At 41.5% G+C, this 17,211-nt stretch overlaps 1 protein-coding gene across 1 annotated transcript in view; it reads left to right on the top strand.

Moving 5' to 3' along the window:
* Window positions 1–235: 235 nt before the first annotated feature.
* LOC110494073 (metabotropic glutamate receptor 2) overlaps window positions 236–17,211 on the top strand; it is a 64,278-nt gene continuing 47,302 nt past the window's right edge. The window contains exon 1 of the mRNA XM_021568769.3: window positions 236–812. The gene's annotated coding sequence lies outside the window, so the exon portion shown is untranslated. The remainder of the gene's footprint in view (window positions 813–17,211) is intronic.

Here is a 17,211-nt window from a genome sequence, read left to right on the forward strand (position 1 = left end):
ATTAACAGTGTAAAGTTACAAGAGTAGCCATCAGTAAAGACCATCAAAGGCATTTGGTGGATATCGGATTTCCTGAGATGGGAATATGCCTAGATATTAATTTATTGGAAAGGTATTCCATAAAGGACATTAATTAATATGTACAGTTGTATAGATCCAAGACAAGTAGATTATTATGGCAAATTTCAAATAGTACTTTGTGCATAACAATAACCCAGTGCAGGCTACATTCCAAGAACAACTGCTACACAGCAAGCAATTTGCGCGCGAGACAACAGAGCATATCAGTCAGGGGGTGCTCTGTTTCGAAGTTGACCTGATGAACTCGCATACAGAGAAGGATATCTCTATCGCTCGCTCGCTCTCTCTCTCTCTCTCTCTCTCTCTCTTTCTCTCTCTTTCTCTCGCTCTGCCATTGAAGGCATTTAATTGGAAATACATGAAGCAAGAATGTAATAATCGCATTATTAAATGGCACGTGATGTTTAAATTGACTAATGAGAATTAACTCAAACGTTCCGAACTGTCCATTCTGGTTTTGAAGAGCTCTTGCAGATCGAGACATTTTACATAACTTCATACTTGGCTATCTACTCTGGTCAGTGTGTCCGTTTAAAGTCATAATAGCCAACTATATCCTACACTCAGCGCCTTGGAATTTCGAGCACAACTATGTGGTCAAGAATGTCGAGGAATTACCCACTCCTGCCAATCTGATCTAGATTTCAGAACCAAGGACAGTTCACACCTGCTCCACCTGGGATACCGACGCGCGACGTTTCCTCACTTCCCGACTTTAACAATGCAACCAGGTAAGAAATTAACTCTGCTGTTTTAGGCTAGGCTACTCACTGTCACAGCATGCCAGTTTTATCAGAAATACTTGTGCATCAATATAGAATTGGCTAATGCGTTATTCACATGGTTTAATAGTGCCTTTCCTACAGGTCTATAGCAACTGTACAATACAATTTTACCTCCATATCGATGTAGGTTTTAACATTGTAGCCTTCCATGCTATTTGGCTAAATTATGCCGTTTATGGAAATAGCCTACAAATAGATTATTTTCCATTTGAAAAAATATGTTGAATTTAGAAGATCTATTGCATACAATAGCAGGCTATATTACATACTGGAAGAGTAGGCTTATTAGTATTACAAATAAATGTAATATTGAATCAATTGTTTATAAGCACATGCACAAGTTGTCACCACTCCCACCTCATCTGTAGTCCATGCTCTATTGTTCTGCACATTATCAATCTAAAGCAAAGTTTGACAGGTCAAGAAGAATGTGACATAGTATTGACTATGTTTTAAAATGAACAATCCTAGATCATACCTTGTATATTACTAGGGGCTATGTATTGCTCATTGGTAGGCTATATAGAAATGGTATTTTTGCATTATATTTCACTTTTTAGTCATTTAGAAAATACTCTTATCCAGAGCGATTTACAGGAGCAATAGCCTATTTAAAAGTCACAATGATAAGTTGGTCTTAAGAGCAGGGAAAGGATAGATGTTATTGACCATGCAGAGCTGGAGATCCAGGTGCTAGCCTACGAAAAGTGAAATATTCTAATCAATCAACACACCAAAAAACTGCATGTGCCATGCAATCATGACCATCCTCCATGAGACATCCGAGATCTGTCCTAAGATTTAAAGCTGACCATAGCAGCATATAGTGTAGGCTACAGTAGGCCCTACCAGGCGCTATATTAATGTATCGTTAGATCACATTATGTGGTGAACAGGTACTGAGGCAACTTGGATTTTGTCTGCCCTCTCTACCTATAGCATAGGCTACTAGAGTCTGTCCTCATTGTTAATTCTGCATTGTGAAGTAAAAGTTGTCACAAATATAAATAGTAAAGTAAAGTACAGATTCCCCCAAAACGACTTAAGTAATGCTTTAAATAGTATTTTTACTTAAGGACTTTACACCACTGCATATAGGTGGCCCAAGGATTCAAACCCACAATCCTGGCATTGCAAGTGCCGTGCTCTACCAACTGAGCCATACAGGACCAGAAACAGACGCAGTTCCTCTATAGGCTAACATATTTAACTGGGAATAGAGATTCATCTAATTAAGCTCTATCCTTCTTCATGAAACACCATCAAAACCCCGCTCCTTCCTGTTTTGAAGTCACACCCATTGTGTGTTGTTTCTCTGCTCACTTTACAGGACCAATAACCCCATTCATCTCATGTAGAAAGGAGTCAAAAGCCTCTTATCACCCGCACAAAAATTAGATCGTAGTTGGATTACTTTTGGGGGGATTGAGCCCAAAACCCTCCTGTGAGAATTTGACACTCAGTCACTAATGCTCTATATTGTAGCATACAATGGCTATTCAGTCAAACTTTCTAGTTTGAATAGGCTTCCGTTTACTGAGTGCACTTTTTCGATACATCACAAAAGAACACCAGTTGGCCTTCTGAATGTCCCCCTGTGAGAACTACTTGAAATCTGAAGTACCTATCAGAGTTAGATTCAGCTATGGAACTTTTTGAGGTCATTTTGAAGCCCATTGAGTCTTGGGCATTCTCACGCTGGACTGATGAATATTCCATAGCAACGCAGAGTTGAGTGCCGGGGGAAGGTCTTGAAGTTAACATTTTTGGTTCAAGTGAGGAGAAAGGGAATTGACCAGCATGTTGTGGTGTGTGTGTGTCCGTGTGTTTGAACCGAGAGATGAAATGGATCGCTGAAACACAATAGTGACTTGGAGTGATAGAAAAGCTGGAAAGGTGCTATGTCACATGGGTTAATCTAAATCATGAATATTTCAGAGTCACAAATAGATAACACCTTTAGGTATATCTGTCTAAAATAAGACATGTTATCTCTTTATGATTGCAGGTGTTATTGCCATTCATCGACACAAGGTGTCTACTGTTAGTGTTGCCTTAGGGTGTAAGTCCTTGCTACTTATTGTATGTGTTATGTGTTAAATATTTATATCCATCTTAGCACGCATTGTTTAATTGTTTATTTATTGAAATGTTAAAACAAGTTAAGAACCAAAGTCATTATTTTAAATATTACAGACTGAGCATCAATCATACTTATACCAATGACATTATATAGAACTCATTATATTCACACCAGCCATTCATACTCATACCAATGATGATACCCATTATAATGCCAATGTTATGATAGACACAATCAGACATGTTTAATCTACGGAGGCTGTATTTGAGCAGTGCCTTGAGCAGCTGGGCTCTCTGTCTGAGGGCAGACAGGGCATAGGCTCCTTCTGGCTCCACCATGTGTCGTGTGATGGTGTTCAGGTCTGTTAGGGAGGGTTACTGGCTGTGCTGTCTGACATCTCACCACCTGATCAGGGTGCCACTTAACACAGCATGGGGACATCTACCAGCTAACAACATTACCGTCCCTATGAAGGTGCTATCATGCACCACTTACCAAGAGGACTAACTGCAAACTGTTTGGTCTGAAAGTCTAGCTCAGTAGAACCTATTCTAGACTCTTCTACATCAATATGTTCACAAGTGTCTGCTGCCCACAGTTGATGAAAACAGAAGCTTCATTTGGGAGTCTTTGTACAGTAAAAGCCAGTGAACTGTACTGTACCAATGGATCTTAAGGACCTGTGCTTGGTTGAAACATGTGCTCAAAGCAGCATTTGTCACTCAATAATTTGAGAAATGCCGTTATTTGGATTCCAAGGGAGAGAGGCACATTGTATTGGAGGCGGCTGACTACTGTACTGTATGCTGCTAGAGGGATCTGCGTTGAAGAGACCTGCAGCTTTTCAATGCACGTGATGGGAGGCTGGTGTGGATTTGGTACTGTATGTGTGTGTTAGCTTGTTAGCTGAGGGTTCAAAGTGGAGCAATTATGCACACTGTCTTCTCTTTTTGAACTCCTGTTTCACTGGGAATCATTGTGCAGAGATAGCTGGGTAGGGAGGGAGCAGCTCTCTTTGCTGCCAAGTGCTATTGTGACGGTCGATTCCGCCACGAGCCAGATTTAATGACATGACCATGGCCTGATAGAAAATTCCTCAGAACTAAGAGGAGGCTGAGCAAGAGTTGACAGTTGTCGTAGCAGCTCCAACTCATGTCAAATGACTCTTGGTCCCCTTGGTTATTTGCTGTCTCCTGTTTAAGGGGAAAGTATTATGAGGTCTACTGAGTGGGAAATGTTTTCCTAATATTGCCAGACATATCATTTGATATCTATCTACCTCCCATACTTCAAGCTTGTGTTATCCCCATATCTCTTCAACACACATCTGGGGAACTTGCAGTATGACTTTATTTGCTATCAACAGACTAAGATCCACTCTTAGATCAAAACGTTGTGTAACTAAGCCTAATTAAATGTATGTGGTGATGCCATTGTGTCCGTGTTCTATATCTTTCGTTTTTTTTGGGGCGACTATGACAGTCAGTCCTTAGACCATACCTTGGCCTAGTTCCTTTTGGCCCCCTTCTTGGTCTTCTTGGTTGGCCCTGATTCCTCCATTAAACTCAGGCTCTGCAAATGGAGTCCCTACCAAGCCCACCTGGTACAAGGGACAGTCGAGTGGGAGGATTCGATTGCTAACATCAATTAAACAGTTTTGGGTCACCTGTACCCTGTAGCTCCTGTTGGAAGGCTTTACAACAACAGACTGTGGCTCAGTCCCAACAAGTTCTCCTTCCTCTTGAAGTGTGCACTCGTTCACTACTCCCCACAAATTGTAAAGCGTCGATTGGTGTAGGCATGGGCTAGAGGAAGTTTCCATATACCAGTCATATCCTTTCAAATCCATAAAGGGAACTGAACAAGTACACAGTTCGAGAGAAAGGAGATACTATTTGTACACACGCTATGAGACAGGAAGAAGGATATGGCTGGCATATTTGTATGCTTCATGATCTCACCATACCAAGCATAGCCATGCTAAACACCTGCTCCACTAAAGTACACCAACAAAAGTTCTGGGTTTTGCCTTGACATGTCTAAACAGCTATAAAACAGAATAGAAGGTAGAAGAAAATGTAGCATTGTAAAATAGTTAACTCAGTCTACTTTACCTTGTAGAATAATATGGACAGTTGATTTGGACAGAATATTTGGTTGTTTATGAAGTTTTTGCCATTATGAGTGTTCTCCTCACACTATTTTCATTGAGCGTGAATCACTGTCTTGCCAATGGAGCACAGGCAGTTTCAGTTGTTTTTCTCTTGGAGGGAGAGAAGAGGTTTCATCAATGCACCATATGGTCTACAGTAATGTCGGGGTTGTGTTTCTGTAGAGATGGCAGATTCAGCAGCAATCATTGCACTTGTTCCTGCTCATTTGCTTCCTTGTCTGTTGCTGGGGTATGACTGAACAATATCCCATTGAACACCATCACACACACACGCACCAGGGGGGAGAAGCTATACGGACACTCCTGGTGTACAAAGTGATGATGTATGTCGCGCTGCTGAGAGCCGAGTGAACCAAATCACACAGACCAACTTTCTCTGGCCAAAGACTGAACTGACTAGCCTCTTTCTCACCAGGGGCCCACCCACAGGAAGAGTGACAGGACATGCTATAGGTGGCATACTATGACCACAGGTTATTACTAACTATAGTCATGGGTGCTGAGAGATGTAGGTGTACACATTCCTTTTGTACTAAGTTTTTGAAAAAACGTATATGTTTAACATTGACCAGTTTACTGCGATAAGGTACCTGTAGGTAGAAAACTTTTAAGATTAAGACATGCATCTTTACAAATAGTATTACATGAAGTCCTCTATATGTCCACTACCAAAGCTTGGCAAAGATTATCAACATCTTGCCGTATCCTTTTAGCAACGGCAAAACTGGTTGAAATTATGTATTTTCAACCAGTTTTGCAACAGCATATGCAGTATGAGTTAGATGGTTGATTGAAAACCCAGGCCACACCTTCAACTAACAGCTATAGCTAGTATCTCCCATCAGTGGCGAGGTGGTGTGTCCAGCAGCTAATGGGACTGATTACCTCAGCTTTCCTTAACAAAGTTCTCAGATGGCCAATCATAGTTTGAAATTGAATGTCGATTGTGAAATAAAAATCACAAAAAAGTAGTGTTGTCACGATGCCAGAATTTTTACTTTGATACCGATACCAGGTATAGTATCACAATACTCGATTCCATTACGATACTCAATACCAAAACAATACCAAAACAATACCAAAACAATATCACTGGAAAAAACAGAAGGCATATTAGCCAAAGTCACAGAATGGCACTTGATCCAACCTGTTAAGCTCAGCTACTGCTCTGTTTAATCGCTGGGCATCTTTTGAGTTATCATTACATTACAATTTTTTTACCTCAACATTTTTCAGATGCCATGTATGCTTTAATGAATCAATTATACAATCATACAATCAATTTTACTTTGTATTTACCAATCTACATAACAACATAATGGTAATAATTTATTTGAATTAAAAATATATATTGATATACTGGCTAAATCAAGATGAAGCCTAGGCATATCCACAATACACACAATGTGTGTGCCTGCATTGAGTTATTGAGCTTGTTTTGGCTGATTCCATGGGACTACAGATAGCAAACAATCTGTTTCCCTTCCTTATTGTATATTTGCATACAAATAGCCTATTTTATACAAATGTGTGCTGTCTCTTTAACCAGTAATATCGTCATTCACAAGGCAAGAGTGGGGCGGCCTGTCGGAACACAGCCAGTTCGCTCAGGCAATAGATCATCTTTGGGAGAGATGTGAGACAAAGACCGAATAAGTGAATGAATAAAGTTTTTGTTGTCAATCAGCTTTGAAATCAGCATACAAGCTTCGCACACCTCTATTTGGGGAGTTTCTCCCATTCTTCTCTGCAGATCCTCTCAAGATCTATCAGGTTGGATGCAGAGCGTCGCTGCACTGCTATTTCCAGGTCTCTCCAGAGATGTTCGATCGGGTTCAAGCCCGGGCTCTGGCTAGGCCACTCAAGGACATTCAGAGACTTGTCCTGAAGCCACTACTGTGTTGTCTTGGCTGTGTGCTTAGGGTCGTTGTCCTGTTGGAAGGTGAACCTTTGCCCCAGTCTGAGGTCCTGAGTGCTCTGGAGCAGGTTTTCATCAAGGATCTCTCTGTACTTTGCTCCATTCATTTTTCCCTCGATCCTGACTCGTTTCCCAGCCCCCGCCGCAGAAAAACATCCCCACAGCATGATGCTGCCACCACCATGCTTCACGGTAGGTGTAGTGCCAGGTTTCCTCCATGTGTGATGTTTGGCATTCAGGCCAAAGATTTCAATCTTGGTTTCATTAGACCAGAGAGAGTCCTTTAGGTGTCTTTTGGCAAACTCCAAGCGGGCTGTCATATGCCTTTTACTGAGGAGTGGCTTCCGTCTGGCCACTCTACCATTAAGGCCTGATTAGTGGATTGCTGCAGAGATGGTTGTCCTTCTGGAAGGTTATCCCATCTCCACAGAGGAACTCTGGAACTCAGAGTGACCATCGGGTTCTTGGTCACCTCTTGGTGGTTCCAAACTTCTTCCATTTAAGAATGATAGAGGCGACTGTGGTACCCTTCCCCAGATCTGTGCCTCAACAAAATCCTGTCTCGGAGCTCTACGGAAAATTCCTTTCGACCTCATTGCTTGGTTTTTGCTCTGACATGCACTGTAAACTGTGGAATCTTATATAGACAGGTGTGTGCCTTTGCAAATTATGTCCAATCAATTGAATTTACCACAGGTAGACTCCAATCAAGTTGTAGAAACATCTCAAGGATGATTTAATTGAAACAGAATGCACCTAAGCTCAATTTCGAGTTTCTTACAAAGGGCCTGAATACTTATGTAAATAAGGTATTTCTGTTTTCGCCTCGTCATTATGGGGGTATTATTGTGTGTAGATTGATGAGGAGAAGAACAAATATTTAATCAATTTTAGAATAAGGCTGTAACGTAACAAAATGTGGGAAAAGGGAAGGAGTCTGAATACTGTCTGAATGCACTGTATTTTCCCATTCATTACAAAGACCCCCATTGCTTTGTTTGACAAACCCATGCAGCTCTCGCTCTCTATCTCTCTCTCTCTCTCTCTCTCTCCAGTCAAACAGGTATTTTCAACCCCTAATATACAAGATATGACCTCAACATGATACGAATTTATATCAGCAAACCTCTTGTCATTTATATCAGCAAAACTCTCTGCCCACTACCCCTCCCTGCCCACCCACCACCATCCTCTTTTTTTACCCATCATGTTTCCATGACAACCCCAGTTAGCGAAGAAGAGAGCTCTTCCAAGTGTGAGAATATCTCTGATTATACTTCTTGTATGGTATGGTGGTGGTATGGTTCACACTCCATGATGCTATACTGTAAATATTTGATTAGGTTTTTCAGTATGGATTTGTCTTCGATTAGAATAATGAATAACGAATAACGGAGTATGCTATAACCACTGTCCAAGGACAGAGCTCTTTTATACAGTATTCATTCACTTCTACCTTTCATTCAAAAAGTGATCCCACTGTGGTTTTCCACAAGGTTTCTCCTTGCATGTGGTCCTTGGAGATGGTTCTTCACTGAACTAGCTCCCAGTACACACACAAAAAAATTGTGCTTAATAGTACCAAATAGGGTTATTTAGCTTGTAACCATAGCGGAACCCTTTTTTGGTGCTACTGTGAATAGAACCCTTTCTTGAAGTAAAAAAATAACTATGCTCATGAGGTTCTAAATGGAACCTGTATGGTGCTATAAATATCCTTTCCTACGGTTCTATAAAGAAGCATTACAAGAAAAGATTAAAGCCTTAAAACCCACTTTTATGGGTCTTGAAACTTCCCATTAGCACTGCATGAAATGGTCACATTTGCACTTGTTTTTAAGGACACCTCAAATATTGCCACCCCTCCCACCTCAGTTCAAGCGAGCTGATGTTAGACAGGTAAATTGACAAACCTCGTGTTATGACTGGAGAATACCAGTGAGACAGTTTTTACATGACGAAATAGAAAGATTAACGTGAATTTGACACTTGTGCTTCCTTAGCGCCAGCCAAAAATAGAGCCCTTTATCTGTTGTAAAGTTCTTTCTCCTCAAGTCAGTGTTCACTGTTTATATTCTTAATCTCCCAGTGATGCAATTAGTTAGAACAACTCGTGTCAAGTGCTGGACGCACTCGACAAAAGCAGAGGGCAACACATGATACAGTATATTCACTAAATAAATGTATTATTGTAACGGCTGTTGTCGGATGAGACCAAGGTGCAGCGTGGTAAGTGTTCATGATAAATGTAATACTCAAAACACTCAAACAAAATAACAAAGAGGGAAAACCAAACAGCTGCCTCTGATTGGGAACCACACCAACATAGAAATAAAGAAACTAGAATGTCCACCCTAGTCACACCCTGGCCTAACCAAGATAGAGAATAAAAGCCTCTCTATGGCCATGGCGTGACAATTATGTACCCGTGCGCATGTGCTGTGTATGTACTGTGAAGTCAGTCAAGTGAAAACAGAGGAAGTATGTATATAGTGTAGATGTACAGTATGTGAGTGGGTGCAAGTGGGTGAGTGTTTCATGTTTCAGAGAAGTCAAATGTGTCATAAGATAAAATGTATCTTATTAAATCATCAAATCAAGCTTTATTTATACAGCACATTTCAGACATGGGATGCAATAAAATGTGCCTCATAGGAAAACATATTTAAAAAAACAAAGCAGAAATATTTACAACACAACAAACACAAGATAAAAAAACAAAAGAATGACACAAACTGAACGACTAAAAAGCACCCTAAGAAAAGCTAAAAAGATTCAATTTAAGATCTCTTTTAAATATGTCCACAGTTTTGGCCCCCCTCAGGTTCTCTGGCAGGCTATTCCAGATGCTGGGGGGATAATAACTAAAGGCTGCCTCTCCAAGCCTCTTGATCCTAGGTTTTGGGATAGTTAAAAGGCCAGTGCCAGAGGACCTGAGGGACCTACTGTGTACATAACTTAAAAGCATGTCTGACATGTATTGCTGTGCACAATCGTGGATTGGTTTAAAACCAATTGAAGAATCTTGGTACCCGTGCTGCAGAATTCTGTATGTTTTGCAGTTGACCAATGGCTTTCTTGGGTAGAACAGACCGGAGAGCATTACAGTAGTCAAGCCTGCTTGTAATAAAAGCATGGATGTGTCTCTCTGTCCTAGCCTGAGAGAGAAACTGCGCAGTTTGGCAATGTTCCTCAGGTGGTAAAAAAAAAATGATTTTTGTCACATTCCTAATGTGCGATTCGAATCTAAAACGCACACCTAGGTTTTTTGTCTTTATTGCCCATGAATTAATATGTGCGGCCAGATTTGCGCTCTGTGCTTTGGCACCAACAACAAAGTACCTTGGACTTGTCTTGATATAGTTGGAGGAAGTTGCAAGCCACGCAAGTATTTAAATCACTAATACAGTCTAATCATTTATCCCAAAAATTCTCTGGTGACACTTAAATATAAAGTTGTGTATCGTCTGTGTAGCAGTGAAAATCCTTGCTGTGCTTTCTGATAGTGCTGTTCACATCTAAATTGGTTTAGGACCTATTTATTTGGTCAAGATTTCTCTGTCACCGTATACTGTGAACATAACTCAGAGAAAATACATATCACATGTGGCGTTCCACAAGGTTTGATTTTGGGTCCGGTACTGTTCAGTTTATATACTGTATGTTACCCCTTGTAACATATATAAACTGAACAGTACCGGACCCAAACTAATCCACCTCTCCAGTTTGTCCAGAAGGACATCATGGTCAACAGTGTCAAATGCAGCACTTAAATCCTAGAGTACAACAAGGACAGAGAGCTGTTTGGCATCTCGGTTGGCTCTAAGATAATCTCCCACTTTAACTAAGGCTGCCTTCTTCAGATATGCTATTAAAAACTGTTTTAAAGAAGGTGGTGGGGATAGGATCAAGAAGGCCAGTAGAAGTCTTAAGTTGTAATATCACTTTCCTGAGCATGTCTGTGTCAACCAGGGAAAATACATCTGTAGTGCCTTTGCGTGGTAGGCTAGGGAACAAATCATCAAACTTCTCATCAGGTTTTGCTTGACTGATACCCAGCCTAATGTTGATTATCTTATCTCTTAAATATGCCGCAAAGTCATCACATTTAGATGTGGAGGGAAGTTCAAATAGGTTTGAGGTGGTAGGATTTATCAGGCCATCAATGGTCGAGAAGAGCACTCTCTCATTATTCTGATTAATAGTGATCAAGTTAGAAAAATGAGCCCGTCTGGCATTTCTAATTGCCTTGTTATATATGCCAAGTTGCTCTCTCAAAATATCATAATGGACCAGCAACTTTGACTTTCTCAACTTTCTCAACCTTTCTGTAATCTTTCTGTAATTTCTCTTTAATTGATTAAATTCCTCACTCATCCAAGGGTCTCTCTGTTTGGATGTGGCCCTTTTCAAATGTAATGGAGCTATGGCATCAATGGTTGCCCTTAATTTTCTATTAATGTTATCAACTAAATCATCACAAGAGGAAGGCAGAATAGGTGGTGGAGAATTGTTCATACATAAAATCTGTAGCAACTTCAGAGGTAGGATAGTGTTTCTTAATAATGTGTTCGGTATTACCCTGTGCTTTGGGCAACAAGGTAGTAAAAAATACACCGTGGTGATCAGATAAAGCAACATCAACAATAGAGGATATGTCAATAGAAAGTCCCTTGGTAATAAACAGGTCCAGAGTATGGCCACAGTTATGGGTGGGCCTAGTAACATGTTGGGAAAAGTCTATAGTGCTCAAAAGATTCATACATTTAACAGCCTTTTAGTCAGTCTCTTTCTCAGCATGAATATTAAAATCGCCCAACACAATGATTTTATCATAGTTCTCAAGGACACAATTCAGATAAATCATTATATAAAGTGTGGCAGGACTTTGGTGGCCGATACAGGGTTATAGCCAGCACTGGATGCTGACAGTTAAACAGTACAGCATGATGCTCAAAAGACCAACAGTCGCCAAACGAAATATCCTTACAGCTGAGAGTATTAGTAAAAATAGAGGTTGTCCCCCCACCCTTTTTCCATTTTCTGAGAGAGTATGAAAAGCTGTAGTCCAGGGGGAGTCTTCAATAAGAGAGGAACAAGTTTCAGTGATCAACATGTTTCAGTGATCAACATGCAATCAACTTTGAGCTCAGTAATGAGGTCATTCGCGAGAAAGCTTTTACTAGTGATTGCTCTAACATTTAAAAGCCCTATATTCAATGACTGTGGGCCACTCTGCCCCTGGGGAATCTGCCTCGAGGTAACCAATGGAATAACAACCAAATTATTAACGTTATAAACACGTTTTCTGACAGTCTCCAGTATAACAGAATGGTAGGCGATTACAGTTTGTATAAACTCACCAGAAGGTGGAGTTAAAGTAAAATAAATTAGGTTACTCACAACAACCATAGCGCCATTTCAACAGGAGTTGCTTATGCTTTCCAAGTTCTGGGTTGCTTACATGCTGACCACACCGCTCGCGTTACATGCACAAGTGTTGCAAAATATATTTACACATGCAGTTGAAGTCGGAAGTTTACATACACCTTAGCCAAATACATTTAAACTCCGTTTTTCACAATTCCTGACATTTATTCATAGTAAAAATTCCCTGTCTTGGGCCAGTTAGGATCACCACTTTATTTTAAAAATGTGAAATGTCAGAATAATAGTAGAGAGAATTATTTGTTTAAGATTTCATTTATTTCATTACATTCCCAGTGGGTCAGAAGTTTACATAAACTCAATTAGTATTTGGTAGCACCTCCTTTCAATTTTTTTACTTGAGTCAAACTTTTCGGGTAGCCTTCCACAAGCTTCCCACAATAAGTTGGGTGAATTGTGGCCCATTTCTCCCGACAGAGCTGGTGTAACTGAGTCAGGTTTGTAGGCCTCCTTGCTCGCACATATTTTTCAGTTCGGCCCCAAAAAAATTCTATAGGGTTGAAGTCAGGGCTTTATGATGGCCACTCCAATACCTTGACTTTGGTGTCCTTATTAAGCCATTTTGCCACAACTTGGAAAGTATGCATGGGGTCATTGTCCATTTGGAAGACCCATTTGCAACCAAGCTTTAACTTCCTGACTGATGGCTTGAGATGTTGCTTCAATACATCCACATAATTCTCCTACCTCATGATGCCATCTATTTTGTGTAGTGCACCAGTCCCTCCTGCAGCAAAGCACTCCCACAACATGATGCTGCCATCCCCGTGCTTCACGGTTGGGATGGTGTTCCTCGGCTTGCAAGCCTCCCCCTTTTTCCTCCATAACGATGGTCATTATGGCCAAAAAGTTATATTTCTGTTTCATCAGACCAGAGGACATTTCTCAAAAAAGTATGATCTTTGTCCCCATGTGCAGTTGCAAACCGTAGTCTGCCTTTTTTACGGTGGTTTTGGAGCAGTGGCTTCTTCCTTGCTGCGCGGCCTTTCATGTTATGTCAATATAGGACTAATTTTACTGTGGATACACATACTTTTGTACCTGTTTCCTCCAGCATCTGGGATTGATTTGTACTTTTCGCACCAAAGTCTGTTCATCTCTAGGAGACAGAAACCGTCTCCTTCCTGAGCGGTATGACGGCTGCGTAGTCCCATGGTGTTTATACTTATTATAGTATTATTGTTTGTAAAGATGAACGTGGTACCTTCAGGCATTTGGAAATTGCTCCCAAGGATGAACCAGACTTGTGGAGGTTTACAATTTTTTTCTGAGGTCTTGGCTGATTTCTTTTAATATTCCCATGATGTCAAGCAAGGAGACACTGAGTTTGAAGGTATGTCTTACAATACATCTACAGGTACACCTCCAATTGACTCAAATTATGTAAAATTGCCTATCAGAAGCTTCTAAAGCCATGACATAATTTTCTGGAATTTTTCAAGCTGTTTAAAGGCACATTCAACTTAGTGTATGTATGTAAACTTCTGACCCACTGGAATTGTGATACAATGAGTTATAAGTGAAATAATCTGTCTGTTAACAATTGATGGGAAAATTACTTGTGTCATGCACAAAGTAGATGTCCTAACCGACTTGCCAAAACTATAGTTTGTTAACAATACATTTGTGGAGAGGTTGAAAAACTAGTTTTAATGACTCCAACCTAAGTGTATGTAAACTTCCGACTTCAACTGTACATGTTATTCAATCATTGCATCCACACTGCTCGCACACGTCAACGAGCGTCTGCGTAGTCAGGCTCTAAAATAGAACTTGGTTGTATTTGTGACACTTGATGCGCTGCAAGTCCCGCCTCTCCCATCTCCTCATTGGTTTTTAGGAGCATATACCCACGTGAGTGATTGAACGGTGAACTGAGGTCCACACTCCCGTCCAGTTGGTGGTGGTAATGCACCTTAAAGTTGGTTGCCAACCGCAATATAAAGTCCAAAGAAGAAGAAGAAGACTGAAGGAGGAGAGATTACTAGAAACTAATTTGGTTTACCCTTTTATCTGTAGATTAATTGTCAGAGTAGAGGACCTTGTGCGTTTCAGGTAAAATAACAAGCCAATGTTAATGTCCCAGGATAAATTATCTAGCAACAGAAAGCTTGCTAGCTAAATTGTCATGAATGTTTAATGTTTTTTTAATGTCCCCAATGTAATATAGTTGGCTCAGAGTTCATCTTGATATTTCAACCTGCGTGTCCTGATCACGTCTGGTGTGGATGGACAAAATCAACATGTGCGGTTAGGGTGAATCACGTCTCTTTTAAAACATTCTGGTTGCTCCCACAGCAAATGAAAGTTGTCACAGAAAGAGATTCCTGTTGTTGCAAAGTTTCTTCAGGTACTTGTTCAGGGCAAAGAGTCGGCTGAAACGTTATGGACATCTTTGATAGCACGGGAGGGGGCAAGAGATAATGATTATCTTCCCTGTGCTAGTGTAAAATTATCGCCTAAAATGAAAGTCGTTATAACCTACGTGAGCGATGATGGTGTCAATGGAGTAGTTGGCCATAACCGTGGGCAGAAGGGAGTTGATGTCATGGACATTGGTCGGTCCACAGATCGTAGGCAGGCCAAAATCTCTCACCATAGTGCTGCCTACATTGATGGTGGTCGTGATGGAATCCGATGGGTAAGTGACCTGCTGAACTATGGTGGCCGTTGGAGAGGATGCCACTGGGCGGCCTGTTGGTATACACCCAGGATACATGCTGACTCCCGGGGCTGGTAGGTCCGTCTCAAGCGGGGCAAAGCTGTTTGATAACTGGATTGCATCTTCTCGGATAGATGAAGGGTGGCCAGACTTCCTCCCCGATCTCCTACGCCTTGCGTGTGTCCAGTCTCCCATCTTATGTCTCATGGAGTTTACTGTAGGATCTCATGGAGTTTTCATGTTAGATTGTAGTATACGGCGCCAATATAAAGATTAGCCAAACAACCTCTCTTAGAAGATTAATATTTAATATCCAACTGCTAGCTTCACATAGAACAAGTCATACAAAGGATAGTTCAAAAGACCACCTGGGAACGTGAATGAATACCAATAACCTTTTCCGAGGTCAAGTATTACATAGAGTGATTATGTCCGCTCCTGGTGAGGGACTATTCTGAGCAATGTCCACAGGGGTTGCAGCCTGATTCAAAGGGGAACAGGCAGGAGCATCAGGGGACAAAGGGAAAGTCTGGTGCCCTGGGGGGACCCTGGTGGAGTGCTTGGAGTCTCAGGAGTAGCTGACAGTGGGGCTGCCTGTCTCAAACCATACCCATGAGATAGTGGGTGACGGAAACGTAATGGTGCTTAGAGGGCAGTGAGAATAGGGTATGGGATTGGGCTGAAGGTACAAAACCCTGCTAACACTTGTGGCTGCCTAAGGGGTGGGACATTCTCTGCAACATCACCATAGAGTGGTTTCAGTCTATTGTGATGGATACATTTCGGGGTAGTTTGAGGTGATTTCAAATCCAGTACCCTGCATGTTACACCAGGCTGTCCATCTGTGTCGAACAGATGTAGGATTTTGGATGGGCCCTTCCAACATAGGGATAGTTTGCAGTGCAGCTTTGCTGGATCAGTCATGAAAACCAGATCCCCAACTTAAAATGGTTTGAAAAAAGTTCCCTTGTCGTATTGCTCCTTCTGTTTTTTTCCTCCGAGCCAGCTGTAACTGGGAGTTGGCATCAGCGAAGGCCAACAATAGTCTGGATGTTACAGAGGAGGTGTACTGTGATGGGGACTTTGAGGAGATGTCAGACGGGCTGGGCAGCATGACAACTCACTGCCATTGGCATGTTTCTTCTTGACCACGCAGTTGTAAACATTGAGTTCCAGTGCCCATCGTGCTCTCTGCCATATAGGGTCGTTGTCCAATGGGATCATCCTGAGCCACACGTGTGGTATGTGATCAGTTACGACCTTGAACGGATTGCCTCCCAGATAGTGTAGGAAATATCAGATGGACCACGCTATAGCGTAGAGTTCCTTGTCATGTGGACCAGTTTCTCTCAGATGGGTTGAACATGTGACTAGCATAGGCGATCACTGATTCTCTGCCATTCTGCACTTGACTGGGAACAGCACCAACTGCCATCTCGGATGCATCACAGTGAATTAGGAAGGGCTCGGGAAAAGTCAGGGAATGACACGATAGGTGGCACTGAGAGGGTCTGTCTCAAGTATTTGAAAACCTCATCTGCCTCCCTTGACTACTCAAAAGGAACGTCCTTGAGTGTGAGCTTGTGCAGTGGGGCTGCGATTTGGACAAAGTTCCAAACCTCATGTAATAAGTGCACAAACCAACAAATGCCCTGACTTCTGTAGGAAAGGATGGGAGAGGTACATTTTTGACATGCTCCACATTTCTGGGATCTGGTCTCAAGCCCTGGGCAGACACAACATGACCTAGAATTGTCAATTGGCTCTGAGCAAAGGTGCGTTTTGACAGCTTCAGCTTCAAACCTGCTGACCTGAATCTCTGGAAAACATGTGTTCTTTACAGTTCCTGCTGAACACAATGACGTCATCCAGGTAAATGAGGCACTGGTTCCAGTGACAACCACAGAAGACAAGTTCCATGAGGTGTTGTAACGTCGGCGGTGTGTTGGACAAGCATGACTTTAAACTGGTAGACCCCACTCCCTGTGTTAAAGGCTGTCTTGTCCCTGTCTGTAGAAACCATGGGAACCTGTCAGTAACCAATGGATAGTTTGAGCCTTG

The sequence above is a fragment of the Oncorhynchus mykiss genome, chromosome 17 (genome assembly GCF_057628025.1).
Source record: "Oncorhynchus mykiss isolate SJ-2025 chromosome 17, ASM5762802v1, whole genome shotgun sequence".
NCBI lineage: Eukaryota > Metazoa > Chordata > Actinopteri > Salmoniformes > Salmonidae > Oncorhynchus > Oncorhynchus mykiss.